At 44.2% G+C, this 20648-nt stretch overlaps 1 protein-coding gene across 3 annotated transcripts in view; it reads left to right on the forward strand.

Annotated features, from left to right (window-relative positions):
• The window catches only part of PAK3 (p21 (RAC1) activated kinase 3), a 235932-nt gene that overhangs the window by 109526 nt on the left and 105758 nt on the right, over positions 1-20648 (forward strand). For 2 of the 3 annotated variants that reach the window (XM_064426878.1, XM_064426877.1), the window contains exon 1: positions 4912-5144. The exons of the other annotated variant lie outside the window; for it this stretch is intronic. The gene's annotated coding sequence lies outside the window, so the exon portion shown is untranslated. Of the gene's footprint in view, positions 1-4911; positions 5145-20648 lie in introns of those variants that run through there. 3 annotated transcript variants of the gene reach the window in all.

Consider the following 20648-nt stretch of genomic DNA (forward strand, 5'->3'; position numbering starts at 1 on the left):
ACTGTGCCTTTTCTGTACCTGCTGCTGAGAGTCCCAAGGCCTGACACTGCTCCATTACTCCAGCACAGCATGCAGAGGCAGTGTAAGCCAGGGATCTGGGAGGCTTGCTGATGATTGCCTAGGCTGTATCTGCTTAGACAGTGGGCTTTTGGGGGATTTGTCTCTTAAATCCTAGATATGCAGGATTCCGTCTGTTGGGATATATTTGGTGAAGCTGGGCTAGCTCCTAAGAATTTTTCTGATATAGAGATAGGTCAACATGTGAGCAGGAAGAGGCTCAGAATGTGTCACTGTAATAATCATGATTAATTTTTCTCTGTGCCTCTCAAAAGACAGGAAGGAATGAATCCTGTGAGCAGTGAACTATCTGCTACCTCACTATTGCTTTTAGCTTCATTTTCTGCACTCCCAGCCTTCTCCAGTCACAGTGGCATATTCAGAGTGAAACTTGCACACTGAGCTTTTGATTGCCTTCAGCTGAAAACCTGTCCCAAATCCTCCAGTGAAGCTTTTCAGGAGAAGAGCCCAACTTATCCAAACAATCACATGGATGCTTTGTCTAGATCTTTCCGTTTCTTCAGTCTTCTCCCCTCCTAAGTGCATCCTTAGAAAGCTTTAGAGAGAATTTTCCTTAGGAAATGTCTGTGGGGATCTTCTCTGGAAACTCCTGGGTTACTAACCATTAACTTACTCTGCTAAATTAACAAGCAGATGTTTGGCTGCAGCACTGGCCAAAGTAAAAAAAGGGGTAGTGAATAAAAGCACCATTTTTCAATGAGAATATAGTAGCATAATATAAAATTGCCAAGTTTTGAGAAGAAACAGTCTTCAGCATTTTTCTCTTGTAATTACTCAAAATGCAGCAGAATGGATTTTATCTCAAATTTATGGGGTTTAAGACCATTCATTTCCTTTGAGAATTCATCTGCCTTTTATTAACAGCACATTGTTTCTTCATACTGTAGCATTTATCAGTTGAAATATGTACTTTTTATAGACACTGGCAGTATTACTGATAATAACAGTGAGACATCAGTTACCAAGTTCTAGAAGAAAACCTCAAACAAACTCAAACAAAACCAGGAACATAGAAGAGAATGTTACAGAGGTAGCCCAGACACGATCTCAAGAAGTGATCAGGTATGGCAAACTCTCTCTTTTGTTCTAACATTCATGATGCCCATAGCCACAGGTACTCCATTTGTAATGCTCTACACATACCTCACAGCGAGGCAGGGCTGGCTCATGGGCTGTGGGACTGGTTGTTGGGTAGTTTCACTTCTGTCCCAGGAGACAGGAACCAAACACAGTGAGTAGCACAGCTGGTGCCTTTTTAATGGACAGTGTTGTTGGATGTGTGTTTTGGTAGCCTCTTGAGGTCTGTGGGGTATCTCCGTAATTTAACTGGGGACATTTTTTGGGGCTGAACTGTCAGACCTCCAGTGCTGCCTGTTCCTCAGACTCCTGCTCTCAGATTGTACTCTGGGCATGGAGGTTTGCCCAGAGAAATATGGCAACATAAATCACACTGAGACTGGGTGTGTGCATGTATTGAAGAGGAAAGGGAAGAGAAGAAGCTCAATCTGCCTGCACATTTTTTGGAAAACACTTCTAAGGGTACTTCACTGGCCTTCTACAGCTCTCTGGCCAGTGCACATTTGTTTTCCCACTTCCCAGATGAGCCTGCTTTGCTGGGAGGTCTCAGAGCACACACAACATGCCTGTGAGATGGCAGCTGATACACTGGGTGCTTATGTTCTCTTCCTGTATGTTTGGTAGGATTCATTGATGTATGAAAACCTTTGACTGTATCCTGTATCTGTCACCTGGCTGTACCAGAAGATGAACATTCAAAACCAACAAAAGCTTGTGTGAATTCACAGTATATTGAGTGTTGCTCTATAGCTGCTGTGTGGCTCTCCAGACACGGAACTGCATCATCCATTGGGATGTAGCAAAACACTGCTTCTGTGCCCTGGTTTGCCTGTAAAGCTGTCAGTGGATGGCCCAGGGCAGCCTTCGAGGGAACAACTTTCTCTAATTATGAGCAGATGCTGGAAGTGCTATCTAGTTGGAAGAGCAAGGCATATGTGCAGATAGGACACTTTCATCTTTCCAGTCATTTTAATACTTCCTGTTGGATGGTGAGCACATCTCTGTGCTCACAGTGGAAAAAGAGTGAAGGTGTTTTAGGCCTTCATTTAAGCACCATCTGTGAGGTGCTTGAGATCCCTGGGATGGAAGAAGGATAGTGATGGATGTGTGTGCTGACATACTATGGAAATCAGCAATGTGTCTTGGGGTGTGAGGAGCAATTCACAATAGTCTGTGTTATATTGTTAGTGGCAATTTGCTTTAATTACATCATGGATTTGTTTGCATCAGCTTCATGCACAGCCTTGTTCCTTTTCATGCAGTTCAGGAATCTGACAGGAGATGGTTGATTTCCTACATTCATACACTTTGGAGAATTTTAAAAACTTGAAAACATCAGTAGTGCTTTAGTGGCTTCATGAAACTGTTGATTTTTTAAGAATTGGTTTGATTTAACTACTAGATTACAACAGATGGGTGAATTTATCTCACTGTGTCTTTATATATATTTAGATGGTTCCCATCTCTGTAGGACTTGTGTGCCTCCCAAGTATTTTAAAACAGAAAAAAGCCTTTCCTTCACCTTTCTATCTAGCCACTAATAGGAATAGCTTGATTAGACTATAGGGATTGGATTTGTTGGGCTGGCTACCAGCCTCCTTTGCATGATTGTGTGTGAAGAAATGAAGCTCAGGAGAGAAATTTTGCATTTTCCTCTGGCTGCATTCAGATCTGGGTTATTTCTATCTCTGTGAGGCAAACTAAGTTCCACAGTGCATAAATACTGCCTGGGAAATGTGAAACTCCCACAGTCTTTTCTCACCCCTTGGTCAATGGTGACAGTGCTCCAGCAGGAGCTGGCTATGGAAGATTATGAAAGCCTTTGAATATCAGAAAAGAAGACCAAAGTCTGCACTTAGTAAGAATCTAGGGTGAGCAAAGCACCACATTGCTCTCCATTGCTATGCAGACATCTGCTGTATTTTACACCTGCTGTGGTTTATTTCAAAGCACAGAGAACTGCAGTAATTAAGCTGTAAGACACAATTTATGCACCAGTGTGTCCAGGCGTGCACTCCTTAGGATGAGGTGCAATCTTCTGGCCAGTCCCACCTGCAAGAGAGCATTTCTGCTGACATGGTTGTTCAGCCATCCACTGGCATGTGGAGGACACAGACACCCTGAGGCTGTGAGACAGATGCAGCAGCTGACTAAGAAACTGCTGCTGTTGGGATGTGAAGGAAATGTTAAACACAACTGAGCACAGAGGTGAATCTGCACAGTCCAGAATGGCAGGTCCTAAACAAGACAGTGGAACAGACATCAGCTTCATTGACCATTTCATTGTTCCCACAAGAACAGAATTTCAGAGTTTTAGAATTTTACAGAGTTTAAGTTCCACCATGGTGTTGAGAGCAGTTGACTTCTCAGGACAAGAGATTGAGTAAAGCATCCCAGTAATTTCTTGTGAGCATGTGCTTCATCTGATGTGAGTTACTCCTGTAGCAGAGTTCAGAAGAGCCCTTTACAACCCATCCACACCCACACAACCCTGCACCCATATGCCACAGAACAATTATCAGGAGTTTCAGTTGCTATGTGTTCAGGCCTGCCTAGGCTAGCCTTAATCTTTCTGGTCTGGGCAATCTGAGCTTTGTGCACATGGTGGCATGGATCTTACCAAGCTTGCCAAGGGCTTTGTAGGTTGATGCCACCACGTCCTCATTACAAGTAGCATCCTGTAAGCTGGAATCCATTCAGCTCAGGGGTGCCTAAGTGCTGGCTTCATGTTTTCCTCCTAGCTATGGACAGGTTGTGGAGTTTTGGTCCCTGAGTTAGGTCTTTTTCACTGTCTTTTCTCTTGCCTTTTCTGCCACAGGCCATTGAGCATCCCATTGTGCTGTGTGACTGGGAAGGTGGATAGGAGAGTTCTCTAGAGTAGCTAAGGCTTAGGGAGGGACAGTTTCACCACCTCATCTCTGTTGTGCCTCTTGGCTAGGGGAGATGTTCTGCAAGTCTGATTCAACATGATGGCACATGCTGAATTAAGAAATTAACATTTGCCTTAGTTAGATGGATGTTCATTTGGTGTCTCTCATCTGCCCCTCAGCCTAGGCACGAGGCCAGCGGCGCAGTTCAGCTCGGAGCCCTCGCTGCTTTCCGGGGTTCTGTGGAAATGGACACGTTTGTAAGGCACAAACCCCCCGAGTGCCCGAGAGCAGCGCAGCTCTGCAGCAGCAGCAGCACCAGGCCGGTTTGACAGCAAGCCACGGGTGGTGACTGGGGCCGCTGCAGGAACCCCCGGCGCCCTTCGGGCGGGGGCGTGGAGCCCGCGGGCAGCGCGGAACCCCGCAAAGCTCCGGGGGCCCGGGTAAGCCCCGGGCTCAGCCGGCCATCGGCAGTAGTGCCCCCGCACCACGGGATGTCACTACGGAGCCAGCGGACACCTTTATATTTCGGTGCATTTTACAGCCTTTCCTTTGGTGCTGTGACCGCGCGTCACTGAGGGCACCGCTGCCCTCAGCGGGCTCTGGGGCCGCCCAGCGCGCCCCGGCGGGCACCGGGCACTCGCCCGTCACTGGCGTGGAGAAAATTATTCGCTCCTTTTTGCCTCCCAAGTAACCTCTGCCTCTCGGGTACGGCACCGCCTTTCCACCCCGCCCGGGGAGCAAGGGACCGGGACGCCGCTGCCGCCCGGGGGCTGCGGGCAGCCGGGCCCCGAGAGCGGACCCCGGGCTGCCGGGGCCGCCCGCATCCAGCCCCGGAGCATCGCGGAAGGAGGAGGGGGGCGAAAGCGGGTTCACTTCCGCCTGGCTGCAGGAACCACAAGCCCCCAGAATATATTAGAATAATAATAATAGAAAGGTCCCCCCTCCCCAGCCCCGTTTTTGTCCCCCTGGAAGGAGGGGGTGGAGAGCAGAGCAGCGAGGCTGCCGGCGGGATCGATGTGGAGCCGCTGAGGCACCGCGGCCGGCCCCAGCTCCCCGCCGGCACCGCGGCCGCGGCCGGCAGGACAAGCGCAGCCTCCCCGCGGAGAGGCCAGGGAGAAGGTCTGTGCTTTGCCTTTGTACCTAGCGTGCCCGGCAACAGGCTGTGCCCTGGGCCGGCTCCTGGCAGCCCGCGGCCCCCTGCAGCCAGCCGGGCATCGCAGCCCAGCCGGCGGTCCGAGCGGGGCTGCAGCTTGCGGCGGGCTGGAGAGCCCTGAGCTCTTTGTCAGCACCCGGCTGTCTTCGGTAATTCCCAAACCTGTGCCTTCTGACCGCCCCGAGCCCTGTCCTCGGGTGGGGAGTCTGGTTATTGGAGGCTTCAGGGAGAACTGGCTCCATGGAGAAGGCTGTGGCATGTGCCTGGCGGTGCCGGTTGGGCCTGGGTGCCGCCGTGCCGGCAGGCACAGGCACAGCAAGCCTGGCGGGGGCAGGAGGGGAGGGGACGCCACGGGCTCTGCGGGCTCCTGGTGTGAGCCACCGGCGAGCCGGGCTGCTTCCCCGCTGCGCCAGGTTGGGTGCTATAGATGCGCCTTCCCATGCCAGATGCACCTTCAGTTACTTGCCATTCAAGAATCTTAAGATCATTGCTTTTCACGTATTAAACACTTCCCAACTTTTAACTTGTTATTTTTAATCTGGAGGCTCAGCGGGATGGTCTTGAGTATCTTTACACGAGATACTCCCAGACTCACAGGAGGACAGTAATTGGGATGGGCTGCCTTCAAAGCCAGTCACAGCCTAAAACTTCTCATTTTGCTAGTGACATAATCCATCTGCCTGTCTAGCCATTCTCGGTTTGGATTTGATGCCCCAGTTTAAGGGATCACCATCAACTGGCTGAGCAGTTTAAGAGATTTGTAATGGTAAATACAATATTAGAAGTGGAGATGAGTGTGGTCTTCTACTGAAACAAGACAGAAGGTTAAATTAGCTATCCTCCCCTTGGGTCAGGTGCAGAGCTCCCCTCTGTCCTGTTGCTGTCACTTCAGTGCAGCATTCAGGTTTTCTCTCTAGGCACACTTTGGGCATACTCTATCTAATAGAGATAGTGAGCACTGAGAACCTGTAACCTTTGCTGCTTTGCTGCAGCAAAGTCTCTAACACTGGCAGAAGTCCCAGCAGGGATGGAACACTCATAGTTGGAACACTCTTTACCCATTATTTAAAAAAAAAGTAACTGCTCTAGTAAACTATTGCGCCCCTACATGTAAATAGTTTTCCTCACAAAGGTGAAACCCTGTATGTTTTCATGTGTCTGTATGTTTTCAAGTCATTCTCACTGAAGTGCAAATTCTCAGAATCATGCAAAGATTCAGGATAGGATAAGTATACATTAAATGAAAGAATAAATGTATTGACTGCTGTGATCTCTGGTATACTTTTAAAAGGTAGAGAGGCTGACAAGCTGAATGGGTAGAGCTGTTCCAACAGCTCTGATGCTGAAGGTAATTTCTTAACTAGGAATCATAAATGTGCTGATTCTGTTTATATTTATCTTCATTTTTTTTAAATTTATGTTTGATGTCTAAGACTTGAATTCCAGAGTATTTTGATGCCTCAAACCTGTGCACTGGTAGCTGAGCTTTGTACTTTGGAAATCCTGCCAGAAGTCTGCAGAATTTAATATTACTTTAATGTATAGCAATGTATAAGGGAAGTGATTTGCTTAAGACCAGTGAAAGACTGGGGAAGAAAAACCCTGCCCTCTAATTGCCCTGTGCCTGCATTTCCCTTCCAATTCCATTCCTCTTGCCCCTTTTTGTCCAGCCAGAAGCATGACACTTAGAATTGTTTAGGAGCTACTTGTCCTCCTTTCTGATCCTTTTACAGGAACTATGGTCACAAGAGGGAAGTGGGAAGAGAAAGTGTGAGTGTTCACTCTAAAGAGGCATCTAGAAATGAAGGTATGGCACAGAAGGAATAAGATGCAGTAAGCTAAAGCAGTCTGACAGCTGAAAAAAATAAAAAACCACCTGGTCCATCTGTCATCTTGCTCATTTCCTTTCATGAAGTCTGAAGGTGTGTTGCAAACAGTTTAAAGATCGTGTTCTGAAGCATGTGAATTAATCTCCTAACTTATATGTGAGAAAGTGGAGTGATTTCTCAGTGGTCCTGCAGTCACAGCCTCATGTAGCATCCACTAGGGTGCAAGTGTCTTTGGTGTGGTTAGTTGTGAAGAGTTTTAATAATGGGCTGTAGAACAAAGTTATTCTTTCGCTTGTGGATCTACATAGGAAGGGAAATAATCTTCTTTGATTCTGCTTCCTTTTGAATAATTTATTCTAAGTTCTCTTCTGTATGTGATGTAACTGGAATTTGTGGTGGGGACAGGATGCAACTCTGGCTTCTTGGTCAGCTGGAGAGGAAATGGTACCTGCTTAGGAGGTTCTGTAGATCTGCTGCTGTAACATGGTTGACAGCTGCAATAGCATGGTTAACTCTAATTCAGCTGTGTATCTTCCCTGTGAACTGAGTCTTGTGAAGGTAGTCATCACTTCAGAGTTGGTAACACTCAACTGTGAGCTTGGCATTTATACCACAGGAACGTTTGCCTTAGCACAGAGACAAATGGGTTGGAATAAAAGTAGTAAAATATTAACTTTGGATGATACTATTCAATGCAAAGATGTCAGAATAAGTGAGAGGTGCTTTACCTGTGACTGAAGTACAGTTCTGAAAGGTAGAAGTACAGCCTGGTGGTGCACAGGTAGAGCCATCCCTCTGCCACAGGCAGCAGTGATACAGGGCATGAATCTTTCTGCATCTGTTGTTTCATGTAGATGTTTAAATTGCTGAGATTTCATTTGGTCTGTAAAAACTAGGGTAACACGTCACCCAAAACCCTTACCAGCAGTTGTAGTGTTATTTGAATGCTGTTGTGTGGATTTCTCTTTAAAACCGGGTTTATTCTCCAGAAGCCAGGGAAATCTGAATATTTATCTGCATTAGCAGAATGGTATTAAATGTGAAATCCTTAGCTGCCATGAATATTTATTCTTATCTTAGCTGGCTTCAAACTGCTTCTCTGGCTGATTGCCATCCCTGAAGGTTATTTTCACAGAGGTTTTGGAGTGGACGCTCACACACTGATACACCTCCAGATTTCATGTTCCTTGATATTTCTAAACAGATTGTCAGTAGTTGGCAAACAGCTACATAAAAACAGTCAGTGAAGAAAGTATGGGCCCAAAAATACCTTTGGGCATCAATAGATATCACTTTAAATCAGCAGATCATAACTATTTCAGTATATGTAAATACTCTCAGTCTCTCACAGTGCTCTCTTAAGATTGAGCGCCTTGAAATTATCCTCCTAGTTTAAGCCTTAGCCCTTCGGATAGAATAAGATACATTTTGAGATCCTATAGGATTTTTTTTAAACTGTCCAGTAATCTTTCTTTCAGTGCATCATATTCTACAAGGTTTCACTGTGGAACCAGGGGTCTGTAGTCACAGGTCTGTTGAGCACAGCAGGGTATGTATAGAATCTCCCTGGACACACTGAGTCCATGATGGATGAAGTGTTCATTGAGGAGGTTTCTGAGTACAGAGCTCTCCAGTGTGGGTGCTGGCCCTTGTGGGTATTTTGTGGGTAGTGCCATTATTCCTTTTAGCTGAGTACTGGCAGCCTGTCTCCATTCTTGATCAGTGCAGAGGGTCAGCTTAAGTATTATAGAAATATATTAATATTTAGTGAGGATGTATGGTGTGGTTCCAAATTTACCCAAGAAAAATCACAGAATAATTTAGGATGAATGTGACTTGTGGGGTTGATATAGTCCAACTTGCTGTTGAAAGCAGGACCAATTTTTAGCAGGTTCCTCAGGGTCTGGTTCAGTTAAATTAGCAATATCTCCAAAACCAGAGATCCTACAAGCTCTCTGATGCAATTTCAGTGTTTGACTATCCTCATGAAAAAAAAAATCTAGTCAGATTTCCCCATGTTTCAGTTTGTGTCTGCTACCATTTACTGTACACCTCTTGGAAAAGTCTGGTTCCATATTCTATACTTTCTTGGTAGGTAAAGTATATACATAAATAGGTTGATATATAGAGAGAGTGAGGATAGAAGAGATGTGAAAAGGGCCTTTTCATGGCTGCTTTTCATTACAGGCAGCTTTCCTAAGGCTAAGATCTTCCATGTGGTTTACTCTGATGTGAAGTTAAGATTGTCACAGCTGTAGCCTTGCAATGAACCTGTCTCCTAACTCCTGCCTTTGAATGCAGCATTAATGTGACAGACTGTGGACTGTGACACTGGACTGGATGAAGTGCTGAATTAATGTGTCCCCTTTTCTACCTGTGGGGTTTTCCAGAAGCTTCTTGCAGTTTCAGTAATGAAACACATTTGTTGGCATGTTTTTTCCCCTAAGAGATTAGTTTGATTTTGGGATGGATCCATCCTGTCATATTTGTATAGTATAAGACATATCCTTCCCTGACACCAAGTGTGCCCCAAGCAAAGTCACTGACCAGTGTCAGCAGTTTCCCAAATTTTAAAACTTGGGTACCATCAAGTGGAAGCATTATCTGCAAGGCAGCTTGTGCTCATGAGCATCAAACAGTGTGGAAGTTATAAATTTCTGTGGGAAAGGGAAAAGGAAAGGGAAAGGGAAAGAAAAAGGGAAAGAAAAAGGCAAAGAGAAGATATGGATCATCTGTGCTGGCCTCACATGTCACTAGGTGTCATAGTCAAGGGCTTTGAAACAGCATGAAGCTGTGTCAGGAGAGGTTTAGGCTGGATATTAGGAAGAGGTTCTTCACCAGGGGCGTTGGGCACTGGAACAGGTTCCTCAGGGAAGTGGTCACAGCACCAGCCTGACAGAGCTCAAGAAGCCAACGTTCAATTTGGACAACATTCTCAGACACATGGTGGGATTACTGGGGTTGTCCTGGGCAGGGCCAGTTGGACTTCCTGATCCTTGTGGGTTCCTTTCAGCTGAGGATATTCTGTGGTTCTGTGATTCTATGAACATGTGTCAGCCAAAGCAAAACAGGAATTAAATTGTGTAGGAGATAAAAACACCTTTGTAGGTGAAATAAAGGATAATGCCCTCTCCTAAATATACCATTTATAAGTTGAGAAATTTGTATTTAACTTTTGCCATCCCTCCCAAGTCCTGGACCACTGCTCCATTCTCTTATGTTGTTAGGTAGTATGGAGTTCATTAATAAAATCTTTTCCGATAGGCTCAAGCAGGTTAATGCCCTTTGATGTACACAATGGTGGTGTATTAAAAAGTCAGTGAAACACTGATTGAATTTTCAGTAACAATTTCTGTTCTAGTCCTTAATGGCTGATTTATGCAGAGCTTACCAGAGAGCAATAATCAAACAATGTCTCTTACATAATAAGACAGAGGATCAGCTGGAAAAACTGACCTGCTGTCTGGCAATTGGTGTGAATGTTTTATTTTTGTGGTAGCATAAGGACTGCAATATTAGAGTAGGTCTGAAGGTCACCTGCTCTGCTGTTCTAGCCTGATATGACTTGTCCTGTGTGGCTCAGGTGACAGTATAAAGACCATACAGCAGGATCTTGCTGGTCTGTTAATTTCCCCACATTGTAGCTCCTTATCAATTATCCTTATCCTTATCAATTTAAAGATGCTTTCCAGCAGCAGTTGTAGTAAATTCCACAGCAGGCTATCTAGGGAGGAGGCAGCATCTTCACTGCTGAAGATTTTGGGGAGTAAGAAAGCATTGCTAAGGACATAAGTATTCAAGAGGGGGATTCAGGTCTGCCCCATCAGTTAAACATTGCTGAGAGCTTCTATTTCACACAGAAATAGAAGTCACTCCTGAATATCTGCAGAACAAGCTCTCTTCCTTGCCCACCTCCCAGTCCTTGCCATCAAAAACATCCCTTTCATCCCACCCGTGGGTGAATGTACAGCACAGGGCTGATGGGCAGGGCAGAGCCTGTGACACTGCAGCTTTTCTGCCATGTTAACTAGCTAACAATGTGTAGGGTGTGGAGCTAAGCAAAGCATTGGGAGAGGTTACCATTTCCCTCTTTCAGGGTGCTGGGATAGTTACAAAAATACATAAAAATATGGGATAGAGCAGGGGAAAAAGATGTATGTAGAAATACCAGTTAATAATTCTCTTGAACTCAATAGAAGTTTATGCCCTGGTCTTCAGTTTTGCTCTACATGTAACCTTTAATGTATCTAATCAATCTTCCCATTGCTCAAGGGCCTCATCAAAGTTTGATTAGCCGTTTTAAGGAAAATAGTTTGTTGCTGAGTAACAATGAATCACAGCCTTCAGATTAAATTAAAAGTCAGGAAGAGCCCAAAACCAAACAAGGCAGTAAGATGTCTGACCTCTGGAAGAAGCCCTGGAAAGGCTGTTACTGAAGGAGCCTCCTCTGCTCATCCTCACGAGCTCCTGCAGCAGGACTCCCAGAGCAGTGGTGCTCTGTGGAGAACACCTTGACAGGACAAACTTCTCTGAGAAAGAGGCTGTAAGTACAGGAAGATCCCCATTTAGTGCTGAGATCACAGGACTATTATCAGCTGAATTGGAATCTGTCCCCAATTCTCCCTTTGCCCTGCTGTGAGAGACTGGATTTTTCACTTAACCTTCCTGCACTTTGCATCTTCCAGATAGAAAACTGTTTTATTTATCTCGTTGAGATCTCTATAAAAAGGATGCTATGTATCATCCTCACTGTTTACAGTCAGCTAGAGGCAAATCATATAAAAGCTCTATAAGTGCAGCACATGTTGGCCTGACAGGTCTGTTATGACCATTTCACTGGGACTCCTTAGTAGCTGCAAGAACTGAAATGGAATATCCTCCTGTTGCATATTGAGAAAGGCACTTCAGACAGGTGTCTGCCCAGGCCATTGTCCAGCACAGGGAGAGCACATACCCACATGAGGTTTCGTCAGTGTGGGATTTCATTTCTGCCATACCACCTGCAAATCGTGGCAGCCGTGTGACAAATGGGGCAGGAGCCTTTTGGTTATTTTGTGGGGCTTTCCCATAGGATCAAACAAACTGTCCATTTTAGTTTTCAGATTAGTGCTTATATTATTAATTAATGAAGAGAGGAGATAAAGAGCTCTGTTGGCTTTGCCCCTCTTTAATGTTTATCAGGGGAAAAATTATACCTTGAAGACCTGTTTATTTTAAGATTTTTCCTCTGCTAACAGCTAATGATGTTTACCACTGATCTCCCCAGCGGTGGCTGGAGTGTCTTTGGCTCTAAGCCTGCACAGGAAGAATAAGGGAATAATAAGCTAAAGTGTTGTTTTTAGGGTATTTTTGATAATTGTTTGTTTTCTTCATTATGTGTTTGAGTCTTGTCTCCATGAGAAAACCCTAGGTAACCATAGAACTAAGGAAATCCTGGTATCTTGGGAACTGAGGAATGGAAGATGAGAAATATGATGGAGAGCAGATTTTCAGGCAAAAAACTGTTAATGTTTTTACAGAACATCCAGTACTTGCCTGCAGAGCTTTGGCTACAGTGTGGGTTTTTTCTGTAGACCACCCCAATGGAATTTGAGAAGAATAAATTAGATATTAGAGAACATTTTAAAATAATACTTTTACAGTCACATCCCTACTCTGGCTATAAACATACATCATGAAAGCAGTGAAAAATATTTCTGTAGTGTTTTACTGTAATGTTTATGTTTGTCTTCCTTCTTGCACTCACTCTGTGATGAATGTAAGAAGTCAGCACTGACAGGACAAGATGACACGTCCCCTCCAGCACGAGTTACTATCACTCTTCTTCTACCTCTCTCCTTCTAGAGCCACTCAGGAGATACCTGCAGCAGTGGAAAGTTCTTCCCCCAAAGGCAGAGTCAAGAAATGCTATTAGATTTACATTTTCTCTCTGTTAAACAGCACTGAGTGTTAAGCAGAGGGTCTTTTCAGGGGGCCAGGTTCCAGTGGCAAGATTGTAAATTCTCATTTGGTATAGTCTTTAGAAATTCCATCCCCAGAAGTATCTGGAAGAAGGTTCAATGAAAATTGAAATTCTTGAAGCCAAACAGTTCAGAAAATAAAGTTCTAAGCAGCTCTGCTCAAGATTACGCAAGGAACCAGCTTTTAGTCCCTCCTCTTGGTGTTTTTTCATAGTTCATCTCTCAACTGCAAAATCCTCAGGCGCCTTCTGAACACCTCATCCAGGAAGGGACCCTCATAATTCAGTGGAGTCCAGTGATCATGTGACCCTCTTTATTTAAAAGTTTTCCTTAATGCCATGAAGTTTCTAGAGAATTCGTCATTTTCAGGTAGTTCATAGAGAAGGAAATGTGCTGATCAAGATACAGGAATAATTATTTGCTTTAACTGTTCAGATATGGCTTCTTGAATTTTCCAGTCAAGCTCCAGAATTACTGGTATTTATTCAAGTAAGATAATGAGATGACTTATTTTCAGTTGGCAGTTAATACATTGGCTTTAGGGAATGAAAACTGTGTTACATGAGAAACAAGAACAGCAACATCAACAAAAGATTTTCGTCTGTTCCTTGTGCCAGTCTGTGTTGTGTGTAAATCTGTAATTCTCAGCTGCCTTACCATCAACCATGTCTGGAATCTGGGGTGTGCCTGTGGTGTGGAGTGACTTGTCTTTGCTAGCTCCTCGTTGGGCTCGCTTTGGAGAGCAGCTTGGGAGCTTGCTGAGCCTGCCAAGATCCATTCTAGGGACTCCATGGCACTGTCACCACTGGAGCTTTGCACTTTTGACTTGGAATGAGGTTGACCATCTATTGGACACCCTGCAGATTTTTAATACCAGTCTTTGCTTCAAAAGTTCCCATCATGGGGATTTCAAGGGGGATGCAAGCAGGTGAAGCCATGATTGCAATTTTCTAGAGTAAGTGCAGTGCTAAGGAGGTATGTGGGCACACAGTATGTGTGTGGATTGTTTTAACTCAACTTTAATCCTTTAGGTTTGGGAGTGGAAGTAACAGCCCCTTTTTTTCCTTCGTGTTTCTCAGATGGAGGAGAAAAAAAAGAAATGATCTCTGTCCTTCTGTATCTTTCTTGCAAAGTCCTTGTGATGTGGTAGGGCACCTCTCAATTAATGTGCTTTCTGTTTTTTCAAAAATGGGTTTCTTCCTCAAGGTTCCAGATCTGATTTGGATGTATATGATGAGTAGACTTGAAGCCTTCTCTTGATGGTTAATAAACAGCTGGGAAACAAACGCTGCTGAGGATCCCTGTCCAAGGAGGACAAACTATGAGGAATACAGTCATATTTTCAGAAATCTGAAGTTAATTATTAATTTATTATTTCAGAAATCTGAGTTAACTCAGCCAAGAAGACAGACACGTAAACACAAAGGCTTTGTTCATTATTGATGTTAAGATATCAAGCACACATTCTGTGAGACTTTATTTTGGAGCATACCTGTGTTGTCTAGAAAGGACAAAATATATAAAATTTTGCATATGATATCCTGAATCTCGCTCTGAACTGCTCTCTGGAAAGTCCAGTCCTCAGCTGCATTTTACTTAACTCTGAGGCTTTAATTAGGAATGGGGTGAAGTTTTGACTCCTTTGAAATCAGGACAGGTTTAATTTTGAATCCAGGTAAGCATATGAGTTTCATACTCTATAAAGAATTAGAGGCACAGTTTCCAATTTTCTGTTTGGAATTTGCTCTGATTCTCAATGAGAGCATCAAGTGGAAATCAATGTATATGCCATTTGTCCTTACAAGAAATTACAGTTGTAACTGCTCACAAAATTAGAAGGAATTTTAGGAAAAAAAGGTCTAATTTTAGGAGCTCTTAAGTAATTTGTCCAAAGTGTTTTAGCACATGTGAACAAAGACTGTTAATTTCCTTTTGTTGCATGTGCAAAGTTTGAATAAGATGCTTATGGAGTGCAAGTAGTTACAAAGGAGACAGATTTCTTTATTGCTTGCCTTGTTTGTGAAATACATTTTATGTCATGAAGCACCGATTACCTAAATTAAAAATCCCAGACAATGGTGTTGTCTCATTTGGAAGGAAGCAGAGACTGTGTGGACAATTGAAAGCTTGCTTAAAGGCAATCTGTGACCCACTCCTTACTGTTCTTATGCTAATGTGAGAATGGGTGTCCTGGTCACCATCTGCTGTCCCTGAGGTTCCGGCCTTGGGCACTCAGAATTGGTTTGCTTTATTAATGCTAGGCCATTCAGAACAGCAGCAGTGCATTTGTTAGAGTCTGTGAAATCAGAACTTCCAATTGTAGGCATACAGAGATAACTGTCACTTTCAATAATTCACTCAAACATGATAGCCACCACTTTTTCCAACCTCTCAGGCAGAGATGCCATCTTTCAAGCTGGAGTTACCTTCAGCAAATTCGACAAAGGCCTCTCTGGCTTTTCAGGGTGATGGGGTTTTACTTCTTTGGAAGGTCATTTCATTAGGTACTGGATGGATTTATTGTCTGGCTCTGCATTTTAACTTTTGCAAATGCTCTCTAGAGAAACAGAAGAGTATCTTGATATAAATCAAAATTAATAAATAGGACTTACAGTGTGATTAGAAGGGCTAAAGGGCTGGGCTATCAAATATCCTCAACTAGTCTAATCAAACCAGTTGAGATTTAAAGGACACCATGCGTCAGTTTTGCCTAAGCTTACTGTCAGGACAAATGGCCACAATCTCAGTTGTAAGTACCTAATAAATTCTCATGGAATAATGATTCTGTTTGTGCTTATTAGCGATATGGTTGTTCCTGTGGTGTGCATGGCTAATTAGAAAACAATTCTTTATGTTGCTCGTTGTGAAGTTGCCCAGGTACAAGTCAGGATAGTTGAACTGGTAGCCAGCAAGCCACGTGCTCCTGCCCTGCTGCTGTGGCCTGCAGTGTGGAAAGAGGCAGAGCACACAAAGCTCAGAACCTACACATCTCCTGCTTCACCCCAGGGGCAGTGCAGTTCCTGAGCTGACACCAGTCCACAGCCTTCTCTAGGAAATAGAATCTTGGCTTCTTTCCGTTTTCCAGGTGAGGGAAGGGGGGCATGGCTAATGCTGTGCCCTGTGTCCTCAGTCCTACACCAGCCCTGGGAGCTTTGGGCTGTGCAGGATCCAGCCCCAACCTGCCCACACTGGGCTGCAGGGGGAACTGGAGGTGTTCAGGGTGTGGGGAGGCACTGAGGCCGTGGTGAACAATGGGACAGGTTGTGGTCTCAGCTGATGTCAGGCTTCTTGTGGTATCCCAGTAAAAGAGCATTTTATGGCAGAATGGGCATGGAACAGGTCCCCCAAAGCTGTTGGGTGATCCAGTGAGAGTGTAATTTTGGGGGCTGACTCTCCTGACTCCTAATTGCTCTGTTTAAACTTGATCTGTATGCAGAATTTATTTATGATGACCTCTGTAATGAAAAAAATTAGCCAGTTACCTAATAAGCAATACAGCCAACAGGGAGAACAACTTTCAGCAGCTACTTTTGTCCCCTCCCTTGCCTCCAGAGCTTTCTGTTGTTTCTTTCAGTTATGGCTGAAGGAGACAAGCACTCCAGGGCCAGGGAAAATGAGAGTTAATTACACTGTGGAACAGGATTGTTGCACAGTTCTGGTTCTTTCCCATCCTTGTCTCAGGTGCTTTGGAGTACAGCAAAGCCAGCAGAGTTCTTCAGTACTATACTTTGCTTATTTTGCAAGCACTGGAAATACAAAGCTAAACCTCTTTCCCTTAAATGAGGACGATGAAGAGCAGGCTTCTTTTTCTGGTTAGCATTTGTGTAAGTTGTGCCAAGATCAAATGAAATTCACCTCAGCAGAGGTGGATCTCGTGTATAGTTTAGAAAGGAGAGTAACAGTATGTGTTTGCACTCCATAAAGTTTCTGTGTGAATCTGTATTTCAATAGAAGGAAGTCCCTGAGACATGCATAGAGGAAAAAATATTTGTATCGTGAGGATGAAGTAGAACATTTGGGTATGGAAGGCTGTCCTAGAAATCACTCTGGGTAATAGAATCACAGAATCCACCTGCCTTGCTGAGTTGTTGTTTAAGGACATTGTCTTAGTGGAATGCTGGTGTAAAACAGAGGTGAAGAAAGGGGAGATGTGGCATTCTACAGAAAAATGAGGAGAAAGCTGACAACAGTGTCCCCTTTGTCTCTTCTCAGCTGAAGTGCTGAACTTGGGCAGAGATCTGAGTACATAAGACGTGCTTACAGATATCTGGCTACTCTTCAGTTTCTCAGTGATGGAGGATAATGAAATCCTTATGGAGTAGAGCCCTTCCTGACCAGAGGAGTGTTGCCAGGCTGTTACAGGGGCTGCTGCTCTGCCAGCTGCACACATGGAAGTTGTTCAGCACGTTGGTGCATCTGCTTATGAATGTGGTCCTGTAGAGTCATGCAGAGCTGGTGCAAGCATTGAACCAGGTATGACAGGTTCAGTCTCTCATCTGTCAGGACAACTTCATCTCATATCAGGGACTAGTGTTTGAATCTGTCACATCTCAGCTTAGTACGATAATCTCTGGGTTTGCCTGTCCTGATTGGAAAGATTCCCATCTAAATGTTTCAGAATGATTTTGCTGCATTAAAATACCAGAATAGGTTTGTTTTCACTATAAAAGGCACTGGATTACTGAAGCTTTATGAAGTGCCATGAAGCAAAATAGTTGTCTTCTTATCAAGTCTTGTGTGTAATACCTTCAGGTCACACAAGCTGGGACTGAAGAGTATCTGCAGGGCATGTGGAAACACACAGGAGAGAGGACTTAAAGAAATGTTTATCATCTGGGATGCCAATCTCTTTTAGTGGTTGGCAGAAAAATTCTGCTCTGCTTGTACCTTGCCTGTACACTCTGATAATTACAGCAGTACATGTAACAGTAACAGTAAGCCTTTCAAGTTCTGGTGTCCTTACTTGGTTCTTCTCTTGACAGATAGGATACTGACAGGGTTGAGTGAACACTTTTGAAATACGTTTTTAGTTTCTTCCCTAGAAATAACATGTGCCACTCCATTGGAAGATAAGTGACAGCAACAACTCGGTTCTGATGAGTGAGGGAAATCAGAAATGACCAGAAGCAACTATTGTTAGAAATTAAGAGCGGGTGTCTGCACATGTCAGTGCAGTGTTCCTTGTGTTTTCATTGTTGACTGGGTAGGAGAAACAGTCCTGTTAGCATGCTGGTGCTTACATGAGGTGTAGGGATATCTGTCAAAATCTACTGAGGTGCTTTGAAAAGTTGTGAAATAACATCTCTGCAAAGGACTCTGCATAAGCTCTTGGAGAGACTGCAGCAGTGCCAGACAACCTTCCAAGCCTTTATCACAGCCTGGAAGTCTCCATCTTCAAAAAGACCCTGTTTATACTTGGGCACAAACAACAGCAAGGGAAAATTTGTGTCCAAAGAAATTAAAAATAAATTGTGAAGAGAGATGTGTTCAGATATGACAGGACTACAATGAACATATCTTCATTTTTCTATGGAAGAGTCTCTAGAGTTACAATTTTAGTTAGAGAGAGTGTAATTATTTGCTTTTGGAATGTTTAATATTGGTTCCTTCAAGCTGACTTAACTTACTGCCACAAAATATTCCGTTTGTTCCCTGGTCAGCAGCAGGTGGTCTTCTGTTCCTCTTTGAAGGAGGAAGGACAGTTGGGGAGGCCAGAGGACAGGGATGGCTCTCAGAGACACTGAATGCTGTCAGTGGCTCAGTTTTGCTTACAATTGTTTTTGTGTCTCTGACTTGATCTAAGCTGAACAAGATATGTGGTTCCTAGATAGGTATTTTGATGTGTTGAGATATCAGTATTACACAAATATTTTGAAAAATGGTCCTTCCCTCCTATCACAGTGACATTTGCTTCTGCTTGGTGTAGTGTCCCAGCTGGGACTCAAAGCCTCATGGTTAACCAGGAGCTGGCACTAGGAAGTTGGATCTTGTTCTTGCACCCCTTTTCAGACATCACATAGAGCCAAATACAGTGGGTGAGCTTTGGGAACTACTAATGATAACAGCAGTGGCAGTGCCTTCCTCCTACCTTGCAAAACCAGTGCTTCCAATAGAGCACCTGAGCTGAGTGTGCCTGGCCATGTTGGGATGAGTTGGCTGGAAAATGAGAGCTACACTATGTGCTCCCAAATTTTCCCAGAATTCTTGTGAGTACTCACCCTATATCTGCAAATTAAAACATATTTAAACTTAAGAAACATTTTGTAACGTGATTTATATTCTTGCACTTGTGCACAGTCATGGTTCCTTTCTAAGCAGAAAAGATCATAGCAGAATACAGGCAAGGAGGAGAGCTGAATAAAACAGTAACAGCAGAGGAGCTGGGAAGAGCAGGGCTGCTGTTCACCTCCTGCTGCTCTGTTCATCCCCTGGTGCTGCTGGGACACCTTCTGCTGGCAGCTCCGTACTGCATGAGCTCAGCAGGAGCTCTTCTCCTCTGGGTGTGTGTGAGGCTCTTGATTTGCAAGGCCTCATTTAAACTGGTAGATCAAAACACTTGCTTCCTCAGGAGAAATGAATGTTTTCTCATTCCTGTCCTACTTCATATTTCACAGCTGCAGTTTGTCTTGTTTTCTCCCTGCCTAAGGCCCAGCAAGTGCTGCAATGCACAAATGTTTAAAGGATTATTTATTTTGGGGCATTGATGCCTTCTTGGAAAAGCTGTGTGTGTTTAGTTTGTTAGGGGACTCGTATTAGAGCAGCATGGGAATTTTGCAGGGAGGAAAGGGAGGCAGTAAGTGTGCATTACCAAACCAGGTTACATAAAGGCCTCTCAAATTATCTTAAGCAGGATGGATTGTGATGATCTTTGCTCCTGAATTTTTCTTTCAGAGTGGCTGTACATCCCATTTTCTCCACCTTTGTATGACTCCATCACTGATTGCACTGACAGCTGAATGTCCTTCAGTTATTCAACACAGGTGAAAATGATGGGGAAATTAACTTCCATTAACTTCAGTAGGAACATGATTAGTCCTTAGCTATACACCTCCAGCCAAAACTGACTTTGGTTGTAGTTTTGGAAGTGAAGCATCAAAAAAGAGCCACCAAGTGCTGATGCCTGGCCTGTGGGCCTCTGCATCATCATGGTAATGGTATGTTGGCTGCTCTGCTTCTTGGAAGAGAAGGTGGCTTTGGAAGAATGGCTCGGAAACAGCCATTGTGGCTGTTGAAAGCTTTCAGGTTAGTTGAGTGCTCATTCCAGGGTGATGTGGCAGCACCAAATCTTGCCTTTTGGCCAGGTTGCTGCCAAACAGGGCAGAGGTGTCACTTCTGAAGGATAAGGGAGGGGATGGAAGTGACCTTCCTTCCAGTTTGAGATCCTGAGAGTGGGGATGGAGTCTTGCCTCATGCCAAGCCTATATTTGATTATTTACACCAGTAGGTCACCTTGCCATCCCCCTTCTCCCAGAAAAGAATTCAACAACAGAACTCAAAGAATGTGGCAAGTCTGAAATATATTAATGTATGCTAAAATCTCCCCCCCCCCCGGAATCATTTGCATTTTTTAATTCCAGAGGGAGCTTGCAAGTCCATCCATAGTGTGCCACTCATCAGCCTCTCTGATGTCTGGTAGGCTTTTATCAGTTTAGGGCTGGTTGGTCCTGCTTTCTGTGGGAGT

The sequence above is a fragment of the Passer domesticus genome, chromosome 7 (genome assembly GCF_036417665.1).
Source record: "Passer domesticus isolate bPasDom1 chromosome 7, bPasDom1.hap1, whole genome shotgun sequence".
NCBI lineage: Eukaryota > Metazoa > Chordata > Aves > Passeriformes > Passeridae > Passer > Passer domesticus.